General features: G+C 43.3%; 1 protein-coding gene across 7 annotated transcripts in view; it reads right to left on the bottom strand.

The window, feature by feature from the left end:
* The window catches only part of SULF2 (sulfatase 2), a 311,690-nt gene that overhangs the window by 232,361 nt on the left and 57,441 nt on the right, over nt 1-21,888 (bottom strand). Inside the window, exon 1 of one of the 7 annotated variants that reach the window (XM_075901572.2) lies at nt 13,359-13,446. The exons of the other annotated variants lie outside the window; for them this stretch is intronic. The gene's annotated coding sequence lies outside the window, so the exon portion shown is untranslated. Of the gene's footprint in view, nt 1-13,358; nt 13,447-21,888 lie in introns of those variants that run through there. 7 annotated transcript variants of the gene reach the window in all.

Here is a 21,888-nt window from a genome sequence, read left to right as displayed (position 1 = left end):
TGTGAGGGCCTCTGGTTGAGAACCAATGGCTTGGGGTAACCCACAAAGAGCATGAAGGGATGTTACAGTGAGCGCAGACAGGCCTGCAGTGTCCCCACACAAAAAAGAGAGATGGGCTTCTTGTGGCAGGGCTACCTTATTGAGGATCATTTACTCAATGCAAGTCACCTTAAAAGGAAAAATGCTACACGCAGGAACACACATATGCCTGTAAAGCCATGAGCAGGGTAGAATCCACAGGGTAAAAACTGGCCATATCAAACCCCTGATCCCATTAAAAAACCTTATTGTACCCCTCTGAGGAGTCACTCTTTAAGGTTTCTGAGTTACCAGTAAATTCCAGGGCAGGTCTGTGGTCAGAGTGATAATCACGTCCGTATTCTGATCTAGCTTCCTGAGGCCCTCTCTTGAGAAAATTACAGTGTTCCTACTGGCAGTATTCTACAATGGAACTGCACGTGGGACCAAGGCCATTCCAAATATGGTCTCACATTAGCATAGCTTTTGCAGCACTGTTGCTGATCTGTGAGCGGCAATTACACTGGTTTCATGCCTCAAACAAGAATTGATTTCTACTTTTTGATTAGGAGAAATAATTTCCTCTAAATAAATGCAGATAATTTCAAATGAAATACATTAATTCGTGGCATTAGTTCTCTCAATTCTTACAGAGACGTCACTTTTATCAGTACAGGCATGTCATATACAAGACATGGGAGGTAATTATCCTGATCTGCTTGGCACTGGTGAGGCTTCAAGTGAAGCACTGTGTCCAATTCTGGGTGCCTCACTTTAAGAAAGATGTGGGCAAATTGGAGAGAGGCCAGAAGAGAGCAACATAAAGGATGAAACAAGGCTACCACCAGTTTAGGTACTCCTGTTAGGGCAACACTAACAGCATTTCAAATCCTATGCCTACCCAAAGTCTACCTAGGGTAGATCCAGAGTCTGCCCTAACCCAGAGTTAACTACTAGACAGTTGGGTTTTCCCTCCAGCTCGTCACCCTCCAAAGAAGTGAAACCTGCCCCCCAAGTTACCAGTTAATTTTGGAACCCACCCACCACACAATTTATACAAGAGAGACCTGTTTGGGGTAAAAACAAAGAGTTAATTAAATACAAACAGCCCAGACTCAAAGATGAAATGGTATGGAAAAGGAAACACATAGGAGTTACACAGAAAATAAACAGATACAACTTTCTATATTAGCTTACTTCACTTTCCAATAAAAAATACCTATTGCTTCTGAACAGTTTCCCAGAAGGCCCTCAGTCAGAAAGGATTCCAGAGTCTCAGACGGTATCCCGTTTAGATGCAGGCAACATTATCTTCCATAATTGTAAACAAACTTGTATGTCTTTAGTGATTAACTGCACAAGAAGTAGGACGGAGTGCTCTTGTACATGCTAGGGTTTTACATAACTGCACTCAAAAGCAAAACAATGTAACACCCACCCCCAAGTATTTATTAATTCCACTTCCACAATAAAGAGATTGCACTAAAGTACTTGTATAGGGTGGATTGAAAAATATAATTTGTATAATTTTTAAAATGCAAATATTTGTAGTAAAATAATATAAAGTAAGCACTATACACTTTGTATTCTGTATTGTAACTGAAATCAATATATTTGAAATATTTAATATATTTCAATTGACATTCTATTAACTGTGCAATTAAAACTGTAATTAATTGCAATTTTAAAAGTTCATTGCATGAGTTAACTGCAATTAATCAACATTAATCCTTATGCATACATGATTTTAGTTTGTAGGGATTTAAGAAAAGCAACTGACATAGCACAAGACTCACAATGAATCCACAAAAGTTGGCAACACTGCGATGCCTATTCAATGAGCATATGAATAGAAACAGAAACATGAACCTAAAACAGAAACCATACACCTTCAGGCCAAAGAGAAAGGCAGAAATGGTTTGCAACACAGGAATTTATGTTTCATTTTAAATATAATTCCTGTGTTGCACAACATCTCTCCCCATCTTTTGGGCCTGAACATATCTGCAAATTTAAAAGTATGCCCTTAACATATTTGCAAATTTAAAATATACATTTGCTTTCTCTTTTCTGTTTTGCCTATTTGTTTTTATTATCCTTTCTTTCTAAGTATAGTTTTGAGGTGAAGCATGTACGGGTCTGTTTTTCCAAATGAAATTAGTGTAAGTGCATTTCTAATATCACCTTGCAACATCTTGCAACTCTTATACATGCTACACATTTGTAATTAATTAGTTGTGTGTGCTCAGTGTCTTTTGATGCTGAAGAAAATACAGCATGGTAACCTTTACGGAGTTAAGGCATTTTAATTCCATAAAATCAGTGATCTGTCTAGGGAGAAGGAACATATAAAACAAAAACAGCTGTCTCATAAGAATAGGGTAGCCAGACTGTAATCATATTTAAAAAAAGAGTGTTTTACATCACAAATCACTTACTGATGAGTGAAGTAACATATAACTAATATATTGTCTACAGTTGGAAGAACATGTATGTGACAAGGCGGGCAGCCTCCACCTTGCGGAGGCAGACCCACCCCGCACTGACCCTGCGGTCGCACTCACGCTCCTGCGGGCAGCCCGGGAAGTGCGAGTGGTGTGCAGCCCCTGTACCGCCGCTGCCTGTCAGCTGAGAGGCGGGGGAGGGTCCAGGACAGAGCGTCAGTCGGCGCGCTGGAGCCGGGAGGGCTGCACGTTGGGCGTGATGTGTGCGGCGGCTGACATCACGCCGGGAGGATACCGGTGTGGGACATTTAAACCCGGGGAAGTGGTAGGAGGGGGGGAACACACGGGAGAAGAAAGACGTCCAGGGAGGAGGTAGAGAGGAAGGAGGCCACCCGAGGGGAGGAGGAACCCGGGAGGGATCACGCCAAAGAGGGACAGCCCCTGGACGGAGAGCTGGGCCCACGGGGATGGCAGTGGGTCTAAGGAGAGACTGTGGGATAGGAAATAGCCCAGGGTGGGGCTTGGAGTTACGGGCGTTAGCCCCGCCGGATGGACAGATTCCAGCGAACCTGTCCTTAGGGCCCTGGGCTGGGGCCTGTGAGAGAGGGCGGGCCCGGGCTCCCCTACCCCCATGGCCCAGAAAAGCAGGCGAACCAAGCGCCTGGCGACAGGACAGAGCTAGCAAGGACTACTAAGGACTTACCGCAGGTGGGGAGAACACGAGCGGGGGCGCCTAAATACGCATTCGACTGAGCAGGGTGGGTGCCCCGCTCGTACAATGTAGAACAATTTCAAAAGCCTAGTTCTTAATAGAAAGCGGGATTAATACAATCACTATATGGTCTCTGTATCCTCACAAGACACTCACATGAAATTATGCTCACTGAAAGCATTTAGAATTTTTTTTTATTTGCAATGTAAAAAAATGAACTCTTACTTGCAAAAAAACCAAAAAACCAAAATAAAATAAAATAAATAAAATACAAAATAAAAAAAACTACCAGTATTTACTATATCCCTGACAGTAACCATGCCAATATATATTTTTCTTAAGCCCTACAAATATTTTACACACCTTCTTTTGCTCTCAGAAAGGTTCTCAGTATTTGCCATTCTTTTGATTAAAAATGTAATAGTTTTATACGTATGCTGCCCCTGCTTTTGTATCATAGCTCATATTAGGATGTTATTTACATGAAGACTAATTAACTTGTACAGCTATTGTTGGCTATTGAGTCAAGATAGTGCTTAAAATTAACTTGTTTGCCTGGGTATTCATACTTCTAATTTTCATCTCTTCAAGTCAATTTTCCAGTAGGGTAGTCAGATTTCACATTATTCTGAGTTAGTTTGAGTTTGCATTCATTTACTTCCTCATTCCTGGAGTAATCATGCTTTTATCAATATCCTACTGCAAACTGTCTCTCTTCACTTTAGTACATTTCTCTCCTTTGCCCCATCAATTTAACATCCATGTTTATAAAAATGCAAACATGAGACGGAGGAGCCAGAATAAATCCTCTTTAGGTCACAATCATGCTCAGTGGTAAATATTAAAAACTGTTCTGTAATGTGCAGTTCTCTATGACACTTCTCTGTTTAACAGCTGTTAATAGAAGTAACATTAAATTTTATCAACCATGCATTGTAACAGAGTATAGATTTAAGGTCCACATTTTACAAAGAAAAGAAGTGATCTATAGCATGCTGCACATTTCCCACTAACATTTCCTATTTTCTTAACAGCCTGAAAAATTCTGTCTAAAAAGTTTACATATTAACAATGTGACACCAATGACCTTCCCTCCATCCCCAAAAGCCAGCAAATTTGAAGTTACAGCCAAAAGGCCAGACTGCCATTCGACTCTAAACTCCCCCTTTTGCTCAGAACTACAGGCAGTCCCCGGGTTACGTACAAGATAGGGACTGTAGGTTTGTTCTTAAGTTGAATCTGTATGTAAGTCGGAACTGGTGTCCAGATTCAGCCGCTGCTGAAACTGACCAGCAGCGGCTGAATCAGGACGCCTGGGACAGAGCAGCTGGGGTGCTGCCGGGTTGGTCCAGTAGTGCCCAGAGCGGCGCTGCGGGACCAACCAGCAGCGTCCCAGCTGCTCTGCCCCAGGGTCCACAACAAAAGCCTGGTCTGCTGGGGGGGAGGGGGCACACTAGCTGCGCCCCCCCCCCCCCCAGCAGACCAGGGACACGGGGAGCAAAGCCACAGCGGCAGCATATGTATAATGTGTATAATACGTACAGCCAGATTTTCTGGACCAGCCTGCTATATCACCCTGGAAAGTTGGAGCCAGTTTGATCCCCAATGCAAATCAGTTGCATATAGCATCAGCAGGCTCTTCCAACAGCTGCAGATTGCTGGGTATCGTACATTTTGTCCCAGTACCTGACATTAGTCAGAGATGCTAATGATCCATTCAGAGAGCCAAATTTGCGAGCACCAGCTCAACGAATCCCAGCACTGTTATCACCAACACCAACACCAACACCGTGTAGCCCAGTGACTTCTATGTCACTTGACCAGCTTTATGTGCATTACAACTTAATGTTGAGGGTTTGTCAATTGCCAAGCATGATTCACTCATTGTTCTTGCTTATAAACATACTATCAACATCATTTGCTTGCAAGAGACACACAAGGTAACTGCCAAAGCTGGGTGGTTCAGTATCAATGGCTTCGACCTCACATGCCATGTGGCACATGAAGTATGGCTGAGCCACATACACTTGGTCCAATAGGTTGGCAAATGGTTACAAGACTCCAAGGGTACGTCTAGACTACAGGCTTCTGTCGACAGAAGTTTTGTCGACAGATACTGTCGACAAAACTTCTGTCGACAAAGCGCATCCAGACTACATTGAGTTCTGTCGACAAAGCAAGCTGCTTTTGTCGACATGGTAGTCTGGACGCAAAGGACAGTTTCCATTCAATAACACCTTCTGTCGACAGAAACTCTGTCGACAGAAGGTGTTATTCCTCGTAAAATGAGGTTTACATACGTCGACAAAACTGCTGAGTTCTGTCGACGTTATGTCGACAGAACTCAGCGGTAGTGTGGACGCAGGTATAGTTTTGTCGACAAAAGTCTACTTTTGTCGACAAAACTCTGTAGTCTAGACACACCCCAAGTGTCAAATGGAACAAAGAGGTCCTATGAAACCTACCACATCCAGGTATTTGCACTGGAGACTTCAACAGCCATCGCACAGCCCAGGGGATATAAGGAGGTTGACACCAACAGTGAACAACTTTCAAACTGGGCTTCTTGAAACGTCCTCACACTTTTCCATGATGCTAAGCAGTGAGGCATGTTCCATCCTTCTATATGGCATCATAACTATTCTCCTGACTTGTGCTGGGTCCGTTCAGGTCATGGCCATCATCAGCCAACAACATGCCAAGTCTTGGATAACTTTCCACATAGCAAACACAGACCGTTGCTGATCCATATTGGGTTACAGCTCCCCGTTGTTAGGAGTTCCAAAAAGAAGTGGTGGAACTTCTGAAAGGCCAACAGAAAAATACAGGGAAGCAATGGAAAAAGTGTTGTGGCAATACCAGCCTGGCATAACAGGGCCTACAGTCACTTCTGTGGTCCTATGTACAAAGTAGCCTGAAGAGCCATTCTATCTGGTTGCTGCCCCATCTAACATCTCCTGTCTCAAGAAGGAGAGCACTGCCATGACCCAGATGGCACTGACCATCTGATTGAATTATTGGTCACTGCTCACTGAGCCAGACGGAAAGAGAAGTCTGAGGCTGTCTACACCACAAAGAAAAGTCAGAAAAAGATACGCAAATTGCAAATTGCAATTTGTGCATCTTTTTCCACTTTTCTTCCTAAAGAGGCTTTTCTGACATTTGGCCCATCTACACAGAGCCAAATGTCAGAAAATAACCCTCTTTTGGAACATAGAACCACAGACTCATAGAACACTAGAACTGGAAGGGACCTCGAGAAGTCGAGTCCTGTCCCCTGCCCTCATGGCAGGACCCAACCTGTAAAACGAGGTTTACAGGGATACCAAAAAAATGCATCTGCCTTTCCGAATTTTTTTTCAGAAAAGGAGACACATTCCTTGGACACGGCAGAGCTTTTCCGGGATACCAGGAAAAGCTCTGTAGTCTAGACATACCCTGAGAGAATACGCTTTACCTGTGTCAGCCACAAGTGCTGGAGTCTGCACCTGCGCTAAGCCAACCTTCAGTGACATCAGACAGACTTACGCAGACATCTGTTGTGGTACCCAGACCTATACATCTCACAGCTTGATGGCACCTTAAACCAAGACATGGTGAAGATAGCTAACTACAGTTGGACTTGGCACACCCAGCCAAACTTCATAAAAACATCCTCCAGTTTGTTCTATCTTCATCACACCAACACAACCTGAGAACTTAACATTAAGCTGAGTAGTCAGAAAGTGAAGCATGAATAGAACCAATCTAGCTAGGTGCAACCTTAGACCCCACTCTGAGTTACCATGTCCATCTGAGGAAGACTAAGATATACAACAATCTTCTTAGCAAACTGACAGGTTCATCTTAGGGTGCTCATGTCCCAACCCTGCAGACATCAGCTCTTGCCCACACCATAATCGGTAATGGAGTCCCGCAAACCTGTATGCAGTGAAAAGTCACAAACCAAAATGGTGGATATGCAGCTACATGCTGCCATGCACACCATCTGGCACCCTTCATCTGAATCCACTCCCAAGGCTCCCAGTTCTGAGCAATGTTGCTCCTCTTCATTTCAGATGAGAGGTTGCTACTGGCAAGCTACTGGAGAAAGAATGCACCAGCCCACGCCTGCCACTGCACTTTTTTAAAGCATCAGCTGCATGCTTGCCATTATATCACCCATTATGGTTTCACCTGCTATGCTAGGATGTTACAGTGGAAACACTCTGGAAAGAGGAAAGGATAGTTGTTAAAATTCCCAAGCTGTCCTTTACCACCGTCCCCAAAATCGGCCCACCTGGCTTCGACCTAGCCTCTGTTAAATAGATTCCAGACTGGGTGTGAACTCTGTGCAACCAGGCAGCCTCACCGGGGCCTTTGTGACAGCCCTTTGTGCATCTGTAGCACAACATAAACAACAAGACACACTGTCGTTGAATGTCCGTCGACTGGGTTCAGCAGTGGTCTAGAAGAAATGCATCATGCACTGAAGAGGCCATCGCTTGGTTAGACGACTATCATGTACTACATAAAATCCTCTGCACTGGCATCAATGGGAATGAAGAAAGACAGGGTGGGGCCACTAAATCAGTTCTAGATCATGTAGGGCAGTGGTTCCCAACCTGGGATACGCGTACCCCCCAGGGAGTACGAGAAGCTTGTCAAGGAGGTACGGGGAATATTTGGTAAATAACTAGATTATCCTAACTGAAATATTCCAAAAGTAGTAGTGTTAGTGAAAAAAAGTTGTGGATTCTAGTGTCTAGAATTTATTTCTCTTTCATATTGAATAGGGGGTACGGGAAGGTTTACTAAAAGCCAAGAGGGTACAGGGACCGAAAAAGGTTGGGAACCCCTGATGTAGGGGCCTTCCTTACCCTATGTACAACAGAAGTAGTGTGGATCTGGTTCAAGCCATGCAGCAATCCAAGGACTGTGTACTGGGGGGGGAGGGGCACAACTAGGTCATTGAGGAATCAGGTTGTCACAAACATTATTTTAAAAAGCAGTTTGCTTGGAAGGAAAATTCCACATTTTAGTTAATTCACTTCAATTTTACAGGTTTGGTTTTACAGAGTGCCAGTTACCCTTAATAAAACCAGCTTTGGAAAAACCCTCGGTGGCTCGCTGCTTTGGAAAGGAAGAATAACCCCCTCTCCAATTTCTTCCCAACAGTGTAGGTGTTCAGAGCGTGTGTGTCTACGCATGTCGAGTGTGGCTAGAAACCACTGCTTGAGATTTTGATAGCTATACAGGGGAATGCTGTTACCCGTCATCTATAAAAAATTAATGCTAAATTATGATGAACTGTTCTAAACGTTTTGACTATTGAGTTTTATTTTCAGCTCTAACACCACGTTCCTCTGTGACTATGGGCAACTCCATCTGTCACCGCCTCAACCTTCCCAGTCTGGAAAATGAAAATGATGAATTTGCCTCTCTCAAGGGTACTGCCAAGCTGTACTAGCTAAATGTTTCCAAAGTGCTTAACAGTCCCAGCTAAGTGTTGCCAATGAAGTACAAACCAAAGTATTATTTCATTACTGCTACTAGAGAGCTGATGTTCACAAAAATCAGATGATAAAGGCGGGGGTTTTATTTAAAAAGTGGCAGTTTTCTTCCAACCCCAATAAAAAGCTGTGACATTGCATGTGGCAATCTCCCCACTTTCCCTAGGAGTGTCGTTTTACAAGTTTTTCCAGAAGCACTCTTGAGAATGAAGCATGCAACTGAATTCTCTTTAAGAAACATTTCTTCTTATCTGTTAATGTCAGCTCTAAACCATCAGATATCAGCAGAAAAGTTTCACCATTGGCGTTGGGGAGGACATATTCCTATATTTCCAGTAGGGAAAAGTCAAATAAATGAATGCAGTTCAATCAGAACAAATTAAAACCTTACCCTACCCCTTCACAACCTGAAACAAAACTTTTTTTAGCTTTCTCCAACTCCAATTTTAATTTATGATTCATGTTTCTGAAACCACTGGACTTTTCTCAATGTTAAGGCTATGGTTGTAGAGCAGTTCATAAACTTAATTTTGAGCTTACTTTCACTTATTGAATTTTAGGCCAGATTCAAACCACAGTTGCACTGGTGTAATAAGAACAGGATCTGGTCTGCAGTGCCTACTTATTGTGCAATGATTCATATGGAGTGCATCAGGTTTCAAACTTCATATTTTGTATCCTTTCCTGTTCACATGCAAAATGCACCGAAAGGCCAAGTATTGTTTTCTGAATAAAGGCAAAACAGATGTTAAAATACTCCATGTTCTATTCCTGCCCATAACAACTGCAGTAAAAGAACCCGCACTGTTGGAAAATTGTGTAAATAGTGAATAAATTGTGACAAGCCCCGCTCTCTCAAAGTTCTCCAAATTACCAGAGAATGTCTATAATTATAAAATAAAAGAGGATTAATATAATCTACTACATTTACTGTAAAGGAATTAAATATTTTCTTATCAAAAAAGGCAATGACTATCTCCAAAAAAATAGCAGTATATGGCTTGAGGAAGCAGTTATTAAAATGAGATTTAAATGCTGTAAACTGTTCACAGTTCCATCCCTGGAGTGTGAAATTAGTGACTGAGAAAAGATTTCACAGGAACTTAATCTCAGCACAGTGCTGTTGCAAAGGATTTGCAGTTTTGGTCTCCTTGCCAAATCCTTCCTATTTGCAAGCTGCTGTAGTTATTCAGGCAAAGCGACAGATAATCACAAGTGTCTAAAGCTTTTTTACATTTATATTGAGCATGGCCCTCTTTTCTCTCTATTGATGTGTATCTAATACCTAAGGTATGCCCAGGTCATATCTGAACTTGAGCTCTGGGAAAATTTGCTATGCCTGACGTCTAATATAAATCTTTAATTTTTCCAAAATACAGAAAATCCTTCATGCTCCACTTACTCTGTATGTCAGGAAAGAGGCAGAATACAAGACTGGGGTTCAAATATGAAATGCAAGAAGTGCGTGGGGCAGCAGTAAGCATTTTGTAGTCTCATTCTGCCTTGTAAGAATTTGTAAGGTTGTGTGTTAATTCAGTATTGCAACACTGACATTTTTCATCAGTGAATCTTAAAGCATTTAATGATGTTTCTAGCCATGTTGTGAGACTCTATGAAGAAGGGAACGTAATGGCCCCTACATGACATGGACAGTTAAGAATAAATGCTAACAGCCTCAGGAGCGCCATATCCCCCAGAAAAAAAGTTAAAGTTCATTCATGATTTGGGAAAATCTTAGTTAAACCATAAACCACCAATGAACATCAACCTGACCTACCAGATCCCCCCTACCAACACCAAAGGAAAAGTAATTCTATATCGACTCCCCCTGACGGTCGGAATTACAATCTGGATTTCTATATACAGGCAGTCCCCGACTTTCGTTGGATCCGACTTTCGTCGGATCCGCACTTACGAACGGGGCTTTCTCGCCTCGGAGGTCGGGGCGAGAAAGCCCCGTTCGTAAGCTGCTCCGGTGCCCCTGGTCTGCTGGAGACCGTCTCCAGCAGACCAGGGGCACTGGGCGGGTTCCCGCGCTTCTGAGGCTTTGCCAGAGCAAAGCTTCAGAGGCGCGGGGAACCGCCGCTGCTGCCGCTTCAGTCTGGGTTCCTGTGGTCTGCTGGGGACCCCCCCCGCGGCTGCGGCTTCAGTCCGGGAGCCTGTGGTCTGCTGGGGACCGTCCTCAGCAGACCACAGGCACCGGGACTGAAGCCGCAGCCGTGGCGGGGTCCCTCGCCTCTGAGGCTTTGCCAGAGCAAAGCCTCAGAGGCGCGGCACCCTGCTGCCGCTGCGGCTCTGCTCCCCGTGTCCCTGGTCTGCTGGGGGGGGGGGGCAGCTAGTGTGCTCCCCCCCCCAGCAGACCAGGCTTTTGTTTTGGACTCTGGGGCAGAGCAGCTGGGGCGCTGCTGATTGGTCCTGCAGCGCCCGCTCTGGGCACTACTGGACCAACCCGGCAGCACCCCAGCTGCTCTGCCCCAGGTCCTGATTCAGCCGCTGCTGGTCAGTTTCAGCAGCGGCTGAATCAGGACGCCTGGGGCAGAGCAGATGGGGTGCTGCTGGGTTGGTCCAGTAGCACCGAGGAGCGGTGCTACTGGAGCAACCCAGCAGCACCCCAGCTGCTCTGCCCCAGGCGTCCCCAAGTCAGCTTCTGCTGAAACTGACCAGCGCTGACTACAGGAAGCCCCAGGCAGAGTTGCTCTGCCCCGGGCTTCCTGGAATCAGCTGCTGATCAGTTTCAGCAGCAGCTGACTTGGGGACGCCTGGGGTTCTTAAGTTGATTCTGTATGTAAGTCAGAACTGGCGGTCAGTTTCAGCAGTGTCTGAATCTGGACGCCAGTTCCGACTTACATACAGATTCAACTTAAGAACAAACCTACAGTCCCTATCTTGTACGTAACCCGGGGACTGCCTGTACAAAGCTTCTGCAACAACGCACAGACTGAAATTATTCACAAACAACAAGCGACACACAATCTCAGCCACGCTGAACACCATGCCATCCAGAGTCTCAGAAACAACCTGGACATTATAATCAAACCAGCTGACAAAGGGGGTGCTGTGGTCATTATGAATAAGGCCGACTATAACCAGGAGGCAACCAGACAACTCTCCAACACCACATTTTACAAACTTCTCTCCTCTGATCCCACCTTGGAATACCAAAAGAAACTACACTGTCTCCTTAAAAGCCTCCCTACAGCCACTCGGGAACAAATCCACACAGAAACACCTTCTGACCCCTGACCGGGATTGTTCTATCTGCTTCCCAAAAATCCATAAACCTGGACACCCCGGATGTCCCATCATCTCAGGTTTCGGCACGCTCACTGCTGGATTATCCAGCTATGTAGACTCTCTTCTCAAACCCTACGCAACCAACACCCCCAGCTATCTCCAAGATACTACTGACTTCCTAAGGAAACTACAAAACATCAATAACCTCCCCGATAACACCATCCTTGCCACCATGGATGTAGAAGCTCTATACACCAACATTCCACATGAAGACGGATTACAAGCAATAAGAAACACTATCCCAGAGGACACGACTGACAATCTGACAGCAGACCTATGTAACTTTGTTCTCACCCACAATTACTTCCAGTTTGAGAACAACTTATACTTCCAGATCTGCAGCACAGCCATGGGTACATGCATGGCCCCACAGTATGCTAATATCTTTATGGCTGACTTAGAACAATGTTTCCTCAACTCCCGTCCTCTTTTACCCCTTCTCTACTTACTCTACATGGATGATATCTTTATGATCTGGATGCGTGGCCAAGAAACACTGGAGACATTCCACAGAGATTTTAACAACCTACACCCCACCATCAATCTCAACCTGGACTATTCTACACGAGAGATCCATTTCCTGGACACCACAGTACAAATCACCAATGGAAAATTAGACACCACTCTCTACAGAAAACCCACCGACTCATACAGTTACCTACATGCCTCCAGCTCCCATCCAGAGCACACCATATGATCCACTGTCTATAGCCAAGCCCTTTGATACAACCGCATCTGCTCTAATCCCGCTGACAGAGACCAGAAACTTCAGGATCTCTACCAAGCATTTATAAACCTCAACTACCCACCCGGAGAAATAAAAAAGCAAATTGAAAGAGCCAGACGAATACTTAGAAACCATCTACTTCAAGACAGACCCAAGAAAACCAACAATAGAACACCACTTGTCATCACCTACAGCCCCCAACTTAAACCTGTCCAACACATTATCAATAAACTACAGCCTATACTGGAACAGGATACTAAACTCCAAGAGGCTCTGGGAGACAGACCCATAGTCTCCTATAGACAACCACCTAACCTCAAGATGATTCTTTCCAACAACCACAGGACATAGCACACTAATACCAATCCTGGAACCTTCCCTTGCAACAAATCCCGTTGCCAGCTTTGTCCACATATTCACTCTGCTGATACCATTATTGGACCTAACCAAGTGAGTTATAAGATCAAGAACACATATTTCTGCGCATCCAGAAATATAATTTATGCTATCATGTGCCGAAAGTGTCCGTCTGCTATGTACATTGGATAAACTTCTCAGACACTTCGCCAAAGGATCAATGCCCACAAAACAGATATTAGACAGGATCGCAAAGAAAAAACAGTTTCTTGCCATTTCAACGAGAAAGGACATTATCTCAATGACTTGATTACCTGCATCCTGCTTCAAAGACCTTTTCAGACCACACTTGAAAGAGAATCCTCTGAACTGTCATTCATGCTTAAATTCGGCACTTTATGCCTAAGTTTAAACAAAGACATTAATTACCTTACCCATTACAAAGATAGCTTCCCCAGTTATCACCTCTAATATAATTAGCTCACAGGCATTTACCTTCCCTCCCCCCCACCATCTCCCTTCTGTTCTGAAATTTGATGTGTCCTTTTCATATGTATTCATTTTTTTAATTGTATCCTTTGGCATATATGGTTGTGACAATTTTCTTCCACTATTTGATCTGAGGAAGTGGGTCTGGCCCACGAAAGCTCATCACTTAATAAACCATCTTGTTAGTCTTTAAAGTGCTACATAGTCCTGTTTTTTGTTTTAGTTAAAGCAGAGAACCTTGATCTTCATTCATTTGCGCCCCACTTCTCTCTCTTGCCCTTCTCCTTCCACCCCAATAAAAATTTATTAGAACAGAAAGAGTCTTTACAAGTAGAAAAGCATTGATTACCTACAAAAGCATTTAGAATACGCATGCTGTTAGACTGCAAATTGCATTACTTCAAAATTTAGTGCTGTGCAGATGAACCAAATTTGAAAGAGAATCAAAATAGGATACACAATTTGTGACGCACAAATTGTATATCTTTTTTCAAGTTTAGGGTGCTGTGTAGACGCACCCTTTCATATTAATTTGAAAGAAAAAGACAGGTGTAACGATAAAGGTAATACATGTCAGCTTTTTGAATTACCTGGAGGAGAAAAAAAATCTCAGAGTATGTCTACACTACCCCGCTAGTTCGAACTAGCGGGGGTAATGTAGTCATCCGCAGTTGCAAATGAAGCCCGGGATTTGGCACGGAGTAGCTAGTTTGGATTAGACTTCCGAACTAGCTACTCCGTGCCGCGTGTGGCCGCGCGGTACGGGGTTCGAACTAGCCAGCATTTAAAAATGGCGCTGGCCGGCTTCATGCAAATGAAGCCTGGGAAATTCAAATCCCGGGCTTCATTTGCAACTGCGGATGACTACATTACCCCCGCTAGTTCGAACTAGCGGGGTAGTGTAGACATACCCTCAGATTATTTATATTCAAGGACTGAAGTTTTAAAATAAACTTTTAAAATGAATTCTTCTGCAAAATTTGATGCAGCCATACTTAACATTCTTTTCTAAACATTCTGAATAAAATGTTGCTTTTTGTATTACAGTACTCTACTACTCAGATGCACATGAGCAACTATTATAGAAGAACAGCATAGTCATGAGAGAACATACTACAAGCAAGGAATTATACTGAGGAGAGGTACATTATGTGGGAAGACATATTGATGTCTTCACGTAAATTACAGCAGTAATGGGCTATTCAGTGCAAATAAGGGTATCTAAATCTGACCCTATTACTACAGACATTATGTGACAGTTGCATCCAATATGCAGTTAAAGTTGCAAAACAACTCAGGTTTAGGTTTTGCATTTTGTTTAAATATAGATATTGCAATGCTTGGCACAAAAGAAAAATTCGTTTTATGATCCTTGTCAATGGAATTACTTCAGGATCAGGCCCTAATCCTTCATTTGTAAATGTGATTTTGAAACTACATTTAAAAAAAAGTATCATGAACCTTTGTCCTTGTTGTGTTTCAATGTAGTCATAACTTCCCCAGACATGCACATTGTGGGATGCAATTTTCTATGCCAGATCCAAGCCGAGCTGATTAGGGAAGTTAAAACAAAAATCTTTTCAGTCATTTATGAGGAGATAGAGCGTATAGTTTTTGTAAAGATATAGAAATTGCTGCCAAGTATGCACAACCTAGACATAATCAGTTAGTTTGCTAGGTTTACAAAGAAATGCATCTTTGGGAGTAAACTGAATGCAGAAAGGGTAGTGGCCTCACAGAACTTAAATATTAGGAAGAGAACCCTAAATCAAAAATAGCTCGAAAGTGTGATTTACTAAGAGGAGCCCTGGGTACCTCAGAAAACATTCTTTTATTTGCAGTGATGTACCACACCATTTAAAATAAATGAAACCAAAACCATACATCTGACATGTAATTACACAGACTAAAAATATGGACAATCAAGTCCCTTGCTTCAGGAAATAAGAATTCTGAAATGCTCTGCCATATTTTCTCTTATCTTTTTATGAAGCATCAGGTCAGCACCTGGCTTGATGGGTCAATGTCAGAACCAGCAATGACATTTGTATTTATTATTAGTTATTTCATTTTTTATTGTTAGTTATTTATCGTTAGTTATTTGTTAATAGCAGAATCTTGGGGCCCCAGTCAAGAGCAAGGCGCCACTATGCTAGGCACCATGCAAATACATAAGGAGAAATCCATCCCCCACTCTTAAGTAAATGTAGTCAGTCAAACCATTTATTCATGCCTGAGTATTGGTAATATTATAGAAGAATTTTCTAAAGCCTTTGTGATCCATTACTAACTTGAGCACTCCGCAGTGATCTGCTTACACACACCATTCATCTGTATTCTTTTTGCTCAGCTTCTACTATGGCCACTTTCCACAATAATGTTCAAGGTTATTTCCATTTTTGTGCCTGATGTGATTACATAGAGTTGCAACTGCTGATTTCCAACATCAGAGCCTTTTTCTTCCAATAATATTTCTAACATGGGCATTCATATTTTTTCCATCCAGAAGATGCACAAGAGTTTTTGCTAACATCACATTTCACAATTTCAGTTTTGTTCTTTTCAGCAGCATTAAGTTCCCATGATCCACATCCATAAATCACTTTTGAAACAAGATAAGTTATTCACTAGTTACAACTTCATACATCTCAAGATGCAACTTCCCCCTGCCCATTTTTTTTTAAGGGAGGCTATTGATGAGTGAGCCATCCTTAGTCCTTCCAGTTTCTTTAGAGCAGATTCCTTGGTTGGTTGGGTTTCCAAAGAAATGCATCTTTGGGAGTAAACTGAATGCAGAAAGGGTAATGACCTCACAGAACTTAAATATTAGGAAGAGAACCCTAAATAAAAAACAGCTCGAAAGTGTGATTTACTAAGAGGAGCCCTGGGTACCAGGGTATGATTCCAGGCAAGTGAATTAATCTATGGCCTGTACAGTTTGCCTTTTACTTTTAGGTAATGGGTCTTCAACAAAGGCAAGACTGCAGTTTCATCATGAGTCTTAAGATACACAATGCATAATTACTCTGCCTCAGGTGCTCACAAGAGACTCTACAATTGGTCACAATATGGCCCTCCCTTGCTCCTGAAAGTAACTTGTGCTAGCTCTTTCTGGTACAGATCTCTTTCCCATCCACACGGGCTAAGTTCAGTGGTCATAATTGTGTGAAAAAATTATGAATTATGGATATGATACGGTATAGTACTATGTTTTATTAATGTACCACATTTACCTACCAATATACGTGATTTTATTGGGTTGTCAGTTAACAACCAATAAAACAAAGGAGGCACCAAATACCAATCTCAGGGTGTGTCTAGACTACAGGGTTTTGTTGACAAAAGTTGGCTTTTGTCGACAAAACTATACCTGCTTCTATACTACTGCTGCATTCTGTCGACAGAACGCAGCCGTTTTGTCAACAGCGGTAATCCTCAATTTACGAGGAACAATGCATTTTTTCGAAAGTACTCTTTCGAAAAAAGGCGCTATTGCATGCAAACTGTGCTTTTTCAAAAGAGAGCATCTAGACTCTTTCGAAAAAGTGGCTTGCTTTGTCCACAATACCAATCGTAGTCTGGACGCTCTTTTTCAACAGAGGCTTTGTTGACAGTATCTGTCAACAAAGCCTCTGTCGAAAAAGGCATGCAATCTAGACGTAGCCTCATAGTGTACGTTCTGAAGTCTATATTCTCTTTCTGACAAAAGCTTGGAATTTGGCTCTTTTATCTCTAAACCGCTAACCAAGAGAGAAGCAATCCCTTATAAATTTATGGATAAAGGAATTACACCCTGCGTAATTCAAATCTTTTCAGTCACAGTCACTTTTTTCCCCTCCAGCAGAAGAAATACTGAGAGGTGAAATAAGCAAAGGACCCATGGAGACCACCAAGAAATCTGAAATCCTGTTAAACCTCTAACAATACCAAAACTAACAGACCCTGACAGAATAAGCACATAAACAGAAAAGATTAGGGACTTAGCAGTGGGGTACTGTAGCTGCCTTCATATGCAGCATTCCCTGTGCTCTGACTGATGACTGACAGAAAAGAGTTCCTGTTTTCAAGATGCTCCAGCTGTTAAAGTGGAAGAGATTTAATATCTTGGGACTTAAAATTCCTTTTGCAATTTATGGATTTTACATTATTTATTTTCTAATAGTGCATTTCATAAACACTTAGAAACAAAATAAAAACTAGATTAATTTTTCTCTTAAAACAGCCTTTTTGTTATTTTAACTCAGGTAAGGTTTCACAATATTTTTACATGATCACTGAATGTACTTCCCATATGGCAAATGATTATTTATTTTGTAGGACCATATTATGCCCCATTGACAACGTACCTCCCTCCCTCGGCCCCGTGAGGAAACCAACAGAGAGCATGGGCCCAACAAGGACAGACCATGTAAACAGACCAGCATGGGTGTGGATGAGATTACAGAGATGCTCTCTGAAAAAACAGTATGCAATCTAGTTCCAAGGATATCCCTGCACAATGTGAAACCCCTCTAAATAAGGGGAACAGGAACAGATAGAGCCGGAGAAGGAGGGCAGAGAATCCCAGGGCTCCAGAGCTAGTGCAAATTACCATGGCTTCCTGGGCAACCTCCAGGATCTGTGCACTTTGGGGCCAACCCCATGGCTCATTCTGTGTGGGGTACAAATGTCACAGAATGACCTCATGGACCCTCATGGAGATTGTGAGTGGAGGGGGATATGAAGGGAAGACACTGTTGCTTTAAAAAAAAAACACACAGAGAATGGTCAATTTCTTATGTTTAAAAATTGATCTCTCCACTGGTGTCCTACAGTTTTGCACAGGAGTGGCTGAAGTTCCACCCTAAGCCCAATGTGTAGCCCTCATGTTGCTGTGCCAGCACAGAACTAAAAATTGTTAGAAGTGTTCCCACATGCCAGTCTCTGCCCAGCAGCTATACCACGGCAGAATGAGCACACAAGCTGCTGCTTGCACTTATTCCTGTAGTTGCCTTGGGCAAAGCAAAAATAATGGAGCTTTTCATCCCCAAGGGTAAGAACTACAAGGGACGAGCAAGGTGTTAATGACAGAAAGGATCAGCTCTGGGACAGCTGTGTCCCAGAGCCTCAAGTTGTAACCACTAAGTGACCCACATGCTGCCCAGGTTTGGCTGGTTCAGGGAAGGGTCAATAGACTCTTAATGATAGGGGTTCGCTGCCATTGGATAAGTCCATTCCGACTGCCAGATTGTTTTCAGAATTGAATGCTAAGATGTTTCAAGAAGATGGACTTGTGCTGAGGGCGAAGTTGGATGAAATCTACTGCCAGTAGACTTCACTACGGGAAGTCCCAACTTACAAATGGGTTGCGTTCCACAAGTTCATTTGTAAGTCGGTTGTTTGTTTCTATGAGAAAATGTGTTCTGAGTTCCAATGTAATAAATGGTAGTTAAGTTTCCATAATGTAGCTGAAATACTGTATATATACAATGAAAAATAGTAGAAATCGTTTTTTTTATTTAACCTTGAATGCTGGTGCTTGTGGAAAGGCAGGCTTAATCAGAGGAGGATGAGGAGGTAGGTGGAGATTCTGAAGGGGACTTCTGGGCATCCCCTAGCTACCCTTCCCTACAGGCTCTGTGCAGGCTTCTGCAGCCAGTCCCATCCCCTAGCTGTCCCCTCCTGCTCCGTGGGCTGCACCCAGTCTCTGCTCATCAGCAGGTGGCGAGCACAGACTGGAGGACTTTGGAGGAGCAGGGGGCAGCCCTGGAGCGAGTGGCTGGAGAAAAGCAGCAATTCCCCTTTCGAAGCATCACTTCTCTCCAGACGCCAGCTAGTGGCCACCCCCTGGTCCTCTGGCCAGCACTTATGTTGCTCACCACCACCTGTCCCTCTTGCCTGCTCCCCTGAGGCTGCAGGGGTGCTCTTGCTTGTATGTGTGGCTGTTCATAAGTCGGATGTTTGTAACGCGGAGAGTGCCTGTATATATTTCTCTGGGATCCTTAAGTAACAACCTGAAGACAAACCTAAAATTGCAGCTAGTGCAGAATGAAAGAATTCTGGAGAAACTTCATATTGAGATTTTGAAGAGTTCTGAGCAGTTCTGTTTGTAGCTCTATGAGCCTGAACTGCAAAGTTCCGTTCCTGAATCAAACACAAAATCCCCAGAGAATTCAGTGCTCCATTCATTTCTGAGAGAGGATATAGTTGCAAAGTTCAGATCTAAATGCAGACCTTTCCCCATGTTGAGAGTGTATTTGGATACAGTCCATGTCTAATTACAGAATTCAAGTGAGTGAGCCTCTAATTCAAATTGGAGTTAGCCTCCCATTCAACTTCTTCATAGTGGGAACCATGCCTTAATAGGGAGATTTGTTTCAGGGAAACCCCACCAGCAATTTATGACTGCGCAGAACCCTCCCATTCAGCACTTGAAAACCTCCCTATGCCAACTACAGCAATTGCTTATGGGGAAGTGTAACCTGGAGAAAAAATAAGTTTTAACAGAACTTAAATGCTAACATAATTCAGACCCAGCACCACATGAGTAATCAGCACTCCATAGGCCATCAGCATGCACTTCACAACCTTCCAGTGGCTCCTGGGCCCCCAGGTGGCTACATCTACACTGCAGCACTATTTTGGGATACTGGAGGTGTCCATATCTTTTGAATAAGCCCAAAATATAAGGGCTCACTATTCCGACGTCCTTGTAAACCCTCGATTAAGGGACATTCTGGAGTAGCCGTTTATTTCAAAATTTGGCACTGTGTAGACAGCGCCAATTTACAAAATAAGCCACTTCGAAATTAACTTGAAATAAGCTATGCAATTTACGTAGCCCAAATTGAGTAGCTTATTTCAAGCTAAGCGTGCAGTGTAGATGCACACTTTGAGAATTAATCACTAAAGGTACATCTACACAGTAGGGCTAAAGCCAAAATAAGCTGCGCAACTTGAGCTATGTCAATTGTGTAGCTTAAGGCAAAATAGCTTATTTCAGCTTTTGGTGCTGTTTATACAGCAGGAAGTCCGAGAAAGAGCACTCTTCCTCTGACTTCCCTTTCTCATAAAATGAGGACTACAGGAGTCTGAGTAAGAAGCCCTCCAGCTCGGCATTATTTTGACATTATGTTGAAATAACTCCTTGCTGTGTAGACATGGACTATGTTGTTTCGGAATAACATCAGTTATTCTGAAATACCACTGTTGTGTAGACGTACCCTAACGTATTACAGCAAATGGTTAAGCAGGAATAAAACAGCACCGGTGTCTTCAGGAAGATCTAACAGAGTACTGAGACAGACCCAGGGAAATGTGCGCAGCAACCCTTCCGAGTCAGAAAGGTTGCTGTATATGACATGTAGTAACAGATGTTCTGATTCAGCTTATACAAGAAGAGAAATAGGCCATAGGAATGCAAAGACAAATACTCCTGGTACATTGGGGTTTGCCAGTTGGTGCATAGTTCGTGGAATGGTTCTACTCTGTTGCCTTCTAGACTTCAGCATAGTACTATACCTGGAGTGGAGAGGTGACGGGCTGGGGATGGGGAAAGAGCATGGCAGACACACGGAGGCACTTGAACTATTCTTGGATGCTTATCGCCGCTAGGGTTGCCAGATACTTTCACAAAAAATCCCAAACATAGCAGGGAAAAAAAATGGGTTGAGCAAAAGAGTCATTGCGCCTTTAAATCTCCCCTACCCCCACCAGATGCGGCAGGGGAAGACTGTCCCCGCTAGCCTTCCGTCCGAGAAAGTCACTGCACCTTTAAATCTCCACTCCCCCCACCAGATGCAGCAGGGGAAGAATGTCCCCGCTGGCCTTCCCTCCGAGAAGTATACAGAAGTATTTTCTGGTTGGTTTTTTTTTTACTGGGCAAGGGCCACAAATACCGGACTATCTGGGCGAAAACAAGACACCTGGCAACCCTACTGGCCTCTTAGGGGCTGCTACAAGTCTGACTAACCCTAATGCTGCTCCAGCTAACACCAGTGATTGGGCAGACCTAAAACATGGAAATGAGAAAGGTCTCTTAGAGCCGCCCCCCTCGCAACAGAGTACAGCAATAAAGAAACAGGGTTAATTCCTGCCCTGAGGCATTTATGATCCAAGTATGAAGGAGGCTACAGAAAATGTTACAGGTCAGCATTTATAAGTGTGTGTGTGTGTGTGTGTGTGTGTGTGTGTGTGTGTGTGTGTGTGTGTGTGTGTGCGCGCGCACGCGCATTACACACACACACACACACACACACACAGTAACTCCCACCCCTTTCACCTGTCCATTGTGCCTAACACAGAGTGCAGTCATTTCCTTGAAGGAGTCAAACTATTTGTGACATAGGCCCTCCCAGGTGGAACAGAATCTAATTA

Source organism: Pelodiscus sinensis, chromosome 17 (genome assembly GCF_052426305.1).
Source record: "Pelodiscus sinensis isolate ZL-2025 chromosome 17, ASM5242630v1, whole genome shotgun sequence".
Classification (NCBI taxonomy): Eukaryota; Metazoa; Chordata; order Testudines; family Trionychidae; genus Pelodiscus; species Pelodiscus sinensis.
The sequence above is the reverse complement of the archived record's forward strand: the minus strand, read 5'-3'. Positions and strand labels throughout refer to the sequence as shown.